Below are 6,000 nucleotides of genomic sequence, written 5' to 3' on the forward strand. Positions count from 1 at the left end.
ACTGGAATAGAAATATGTTTCTTTTTAATTAAAAAGAGGTATAAAGCAAGAGGCATTGGAGTTTGAACGTTTATCAAATGATTTCAAGATTTTTCAGGCGATTTAAAAAGAATATTAATAAGTTCTAGAATTAAAGAAAAAAAATTGCGTACGAATATTTATATATTTTTTAAAAGTTTGCAATAAAGAATTTTAAACAAACAAAACAAAAGATTTAAAATAAAACTTTGTTGCAAAAAACATATTTTTTTAATGAAAAATATCGTCTGCTAATTTAAATACAAATTTTGTTGTGACACAAAATGTGCATAATTCTATACAAACAATCTGACAAGCGAAGATGAATAATTTAAGATATTTGATAAAATTTGGAATTAATTTTTGAAGAAATTTTAAATTGAATTGCATGCTAAAATTATTTTTAAAATTGGAAAAGAAATATATATAGATAGATAGATTTTAAATCAAAAAGATGTACAAAGCAAAAAACATTTGAGTTTAAACGTTTGTCAAATGATTTGCTCAAGATTTTTCAGATGATATAAGAAACTAAGAAGTATATTAACTAGTCCTCGAATTTTAAAAAAAGAACTGCACAGTGATTATTTAAAAAAAATCTTTAAAGTTTTCAATAAAGAATTTTAAACAAAGAAAATGATTTGAAATAAAACTTTTTTTTCCAAAGGATATTTTTTGCAATTAGAAATATCGTTTGCTTTTTTTTTAATATATTTTCTTTCAAACTGTGGAATGTAAACAAACTTTTGTGTTTTGATCTTCCCGGAAAAAACTCTTTCTATTCAATAATTCAAAATAAGTTCAAATTTCTAGTGAAACATAAAAGATAAATTCAAATTTCTATTCCAAAAAGAAAAGTGTTCAAACTTAATTTTTCAAGCGCAAAATAAATGATATTATGAATAGAAAAGAAAAAAAAAAACGTTCAATATTACTTCTACAGGCAAAATAATCTTAAACGGATCATTTGAAAAATGACAATATTGTTTCAAATATTTCTAAGGTAAAATCACTTTTAACTAGCAAAACTCCGCATATGAAGATATCGATTGAAAATCTTTAAGCATATCAACAGCAACAGTAAATAAATAATTAATTGAAATCGCCTGTCGCAAATTTCAAGTTATAATGTGAGAACATTTTTTTCCCTAAGTCACGTGGTACCGATCCAACAGGAAAAACAACTTCATGTTCTGAAATGACTCATATTTTGCGAGCCCCGACATTTAGAATAGCGATGGTTTTTGACCATATCAAAATCAGTCGAATTCTAAAATTTTTTTCTCGAAAAACCTATTTTGAGCCGGTTTGAAACAATCACTTGACTATCAGATTATGCATGCGACGATATTTAATAAACGATTGTTTTCCAAGTGTAAGTCGTTCGCGCTCCAAAACCTTTTCTCGAGTCCAGAATTTTTTTTGCGAAAATCCAGTTTAATCCGGAATAATCACGTGACTATTGTATTGCTCAATCGTCAAAATTTGGAAAAACGATGCTGTTTTATTTTATTTTTTCCATCTCAAAATCGTTCGGGTTTCAGATTTTTTTTTGCCAGCAAGAAAAATTGAGAATTAATATTTATATATATTATTATTATTATATAACTTTCGAAAGTTCCCCTGCTGTTCGTGTTTATTCCCTTTTCTTTTTTCCTTTTCGGACGATAATTTCTTACGGCCTTGCTCTTTATTGGCCAGACAGGAAAATCAGGTATATAGTGGACATTCACGCCAAGTGGTAACTTTTTGTTGGCGACAAATCATCAAATAAAATTTAATCATTTTTTTAATCATTTTCTAATAATACTAAAATAGAAGAATTGATGTCTCAAATCAATAAATCGCCAATTTTCTACAAGTGCCTTTTGAAGCTTCAATAACCTCAAACCAAATCAACATTGTGTTCTCACATGATAATATGCCAAGATTTAAAATTTCAAAAGTTAAAAAAAAACAAAAAAACATAATAATCATCAGCTTTTGCAAAGACATGTGGATCAAAATAAAATATTTTGTATTATCTCGAATGAAAGCTATTTAAGAATGGATGAATGGAAATTGCTTGTGGTTGTTGACGAAATATGGAAGAGCTTAAAGGACAGAAGCAAATATTGATATATTTACTTTAGAAAAAGATGAGCAAAAAATGCGCAATTCTGATTTCGTTAGTCGAAAGAAAAATTTGTGGAAACGTTTTATGATTGTCACAGAATTCTCTTATACTAGGAAATTAACACAAAGGAGCATTAAAATCAAATATGTTGTGACATTCCTCATTTTCCACAACTGATAATTGGCATTCCGGCCAGATGTACGCGTCCTCCCGTTGGTGTGGTGTGGACGTTTAGAGAGGGTATGGTAGTTCAGGTGTCGGTCTAGTTTTTTTTTAAAGAGAGACATTATTATAATTGAACTTAACTTTAATCATGAACAATTTAAATAGAATGGGTTGGTCATGGTACAAGTCCATTTCCAGTGACTTAATAAATGACTTCCTATCATGTACATCGACACGAAGACTTATTGCATAGAAAAAATATGAGAGATAAAACATTTAAGGTGTATGTACACACTTGAAACTTCGAAAATCGTTCAATATATCGAATATTTTTTTTATTACTTAATAATGTTCTCTGATCCTTCAGCTTTCAAACGATACCAAGATGTTGGCAATATTCGAAATATTTCTGGAGTTATAATTATTTTTCTTGAAGTGCTTTCATTAAAAACTCTAGTTACGGTGTTTTTAAAACTCATTTTATGAGGAATGGTATTTTCCCATTATGTTGCTTCATTCAAACAATCATAACTCAAAAAGAAATGAACCAAATACAGTTATTTATATAACAAAATAATCTGTATGAAATAGCGGATGTTTTGTGCCTCAATCAAAGTTATATTTATAGAAATAAATTTTTAATAGCTGTTTAAAAGTTAAAATTACATAAAAAAATCTCGCTTTTTCTATTCATCGTTGATGAAAAAATTGTTTAAAAAAAACTATACATTTTTATAACTTGTTTGAGGTAGACAACATGAAGACTAATAGTAGGCATCATTTCCAACTAGAATTGTGTGTCTGTACAAATTAGAATTTAAGATATCATGTTTCAAAAAATAGGCTAATTAGCTCATTAAATATTATTTAATTAATTAATAATTAGTGTAATATATTTTTTTCTCACTGAAATGAGTTTAAACATATATTATTAATCTATTGTGAAAAAACTGGATTTTTAAAGTTAAAATTAAAAAAAAAATCTTCAAGTGTGTACGTACACCTTAAATATGATCATTACATTTTAATCATTCATTGGAAAACAACGAACTTTTTTCTAAAATACGCAAATGCCTTCTTTATCTCTATTCGATCTTTATAATTTATGGTTTGACACATAAATAATAAGATTTTTTTTGCATTATAAAACATTAAATCAACCTCAAAATTTTATTAAACAAGTATATTGCTTTATCCGTAGTTCAAGAATTATAAACATACTGATAAATTATTATACTAAATCTGAAAAATACATCATTATGTTTTAATTTATGCGTTTTTACAAGAAAAGTTTAGGGAAATTTAGAATTTGAAAAAAAATAAATAAATAAAGACTCGAATGATACAAAATAAAAATGCAAATTGAAACTATGCAAATATAAAAATAAGTTATTGCGTTTACACTCATGCAAATGAAAAAAAAAATCGAAGATCGAAAGGACCCTTCTCAAATTTTCTTCAAAATAAAGAATTGTGCGTTAGATGCTAAGATCGTATATCAAATTTAAATTATTTAAGTATTTGCATTTTTGAATGATTGTGTTCACATACTACATCTAAAAGCTACAAACTTAAAGACTGATTTAATGCAAAATTTCAAAGATGTTTACCATTTAGATGTTAGAACTAAATACTAAATTTTATTTATATAGTAACTTATATTTTGCAGTTATCTTATTTTCTTGCATTCGAACAGAGTGACAATCATGATTTTTGTTAGATGCTTTTGACAGCCTACAAAATTGTTGTAAAAACTACATAACAAATTGTTTCTATATAACTCAAAGCGTTTTTGAGTTCTCAGGTTCATAGACGGAAAAACATGATTACAGAAATGTGTGTTTTGGATTCAGGAAATTTGGAAACCTGGGAATTCGTCAAGTTTAAAGATTTTTTTTAAAAAATATTGCAATACTCCTTTGTAAATTATGAATATGAGAAAAATAAATAAATATTTGAAAGGAAAAATAGTTACTGTTTGTTGCCAAATTAAAAATGTTATAACTTACCCACGGAATTCGTAAAAGGTAACGTGTAAATAATAATCTTCTTCCTAATAATTATTTATTATTTTTTTTATTTATCATCTAAAAACTGTCCTTAAATTAATTTAGTTAGACTGAAATCCTATTCTGAAGCATCTGTAAGATAATTAAAATACATAATTCTCAAATTTAAAAGTGACCACATTACAAAGACGGCGATTTTTTTGGTAAATTTCTTCTTCAAACTTTCTCACTACATTTGTAAGAATATTCCAAAACTATGGATACAAGATGGGTAATATTGTGTATCCATCCTACAGCCCACAAGACCTGAAACTGAGACAGGCAACAGGATATTTCGTAGCCATATTTGCCAGGAAATTAATCAAACCAATGATAGTAAAAAGAATACTCAGAAGAGGATTGCAATACTTCTTTGTAAACAATGCATACGATAAAGAAAATAAATAAATAAAATTTAATTTAATTTAAAAAATTCAAAATGAATTAAAATGGCTTGATTATATTACAACTGTTTCAACAAACTTTTGATAAAATTAATGAAATAAAAACATAATGTGAGAAGTTCGAAATTATAAAACTCAAATTTATTAATGTAGAAAATATAATTAACATTAACCTTCCTTTAACATTATCACGTTAAATATATTCCTTAATGTGTTTCAATAATATGAGGAATGTACTTTTGAACCCATTCAGAAAATATTTTAATAATCTTCTTAGATTTTGTAATTCCTCTTTAATAACACTTTGAAATATAATATATCTTTAAATCTCAGACATATCTATTTAACTAAAGAATGCTATGAATTAATCGAAGATGAACTAATAATTCACAAATAACAAATAAATAGATATAAAATATCTTATTCAAAGTGAAGCGTTCATTTAAATAATCCTTACCAAGGCGAAGTTTCTGCTCTTAATTACTTCAGCGTCAAATTCTCTTGCGTTTAATTAATAAACTCTGTACTTTAACTATATTCATGTGAATGTAATTGCCTAGAATTTCTACTATTACATAGGGAATTGACTGAATGCTCGGGATTTTAGTATTACAGTAGGAATTTGAAATTCAATATGTCCTTAAGCCTCGTAAATACACTATTTGTATTTTTGCAGAAGGCTTTCGTTGTTTATACCATAATACAAAGTTTTGGTAATTAATATAATTCAGTTTTTCTTTTTCCTTGGTCAAAAATAACGATCCGTCAAATTTTATTCCTACAATATATATATATATATATATATATATATATGTGTGTGTGTGTGTGTGTGTGTGTGTGTGTGTGTGTGTGTGTGTGTGTGTGTGTGTGTGTGTGTGTGTGTGTGTGTGTGTGTGTTTGTGCAATAATACTTTAATATCTAATTTAATCCAAATTTTTTTCCTAAATGTTTTGCCTTCTTAGGCCCTTATAGGTCAGTCTAAAGTGTTCTCTTGTTTCCTGATTCCATTCTACGTATGAAGCTGTGTAAAAATTACTGCGCCATCAGTTCCACGTGTCAAGTGAAAATGATCCCTCCGTTGCCCTTGCCAAGGTGAACACGAGTATTCATTTGATACGTGGCAGTGAATCCCATGTTATATAAGACTAGTGATCATTTGTTTCGTCCGTTCCTCACTTCTGCTTTATGTTCCGCGGTGTTGTGGACGTGTTCTGTCCGCGCCGTCTGCTTTTAAATAATTTTGCCTTC

This window comes from Argiope bruennichi, chromosome 7, assembly GCF_947563725.1.
Source record: "Argiope bruennichi chromosome 7, qqArgBrue1.1, whole genome shotgun sequence".
NCBI lineage: Eukaryota > Metazoa > Arthropoda > Arachnida > Araneae > Araneidae > Argiope > Argiope bruennichi.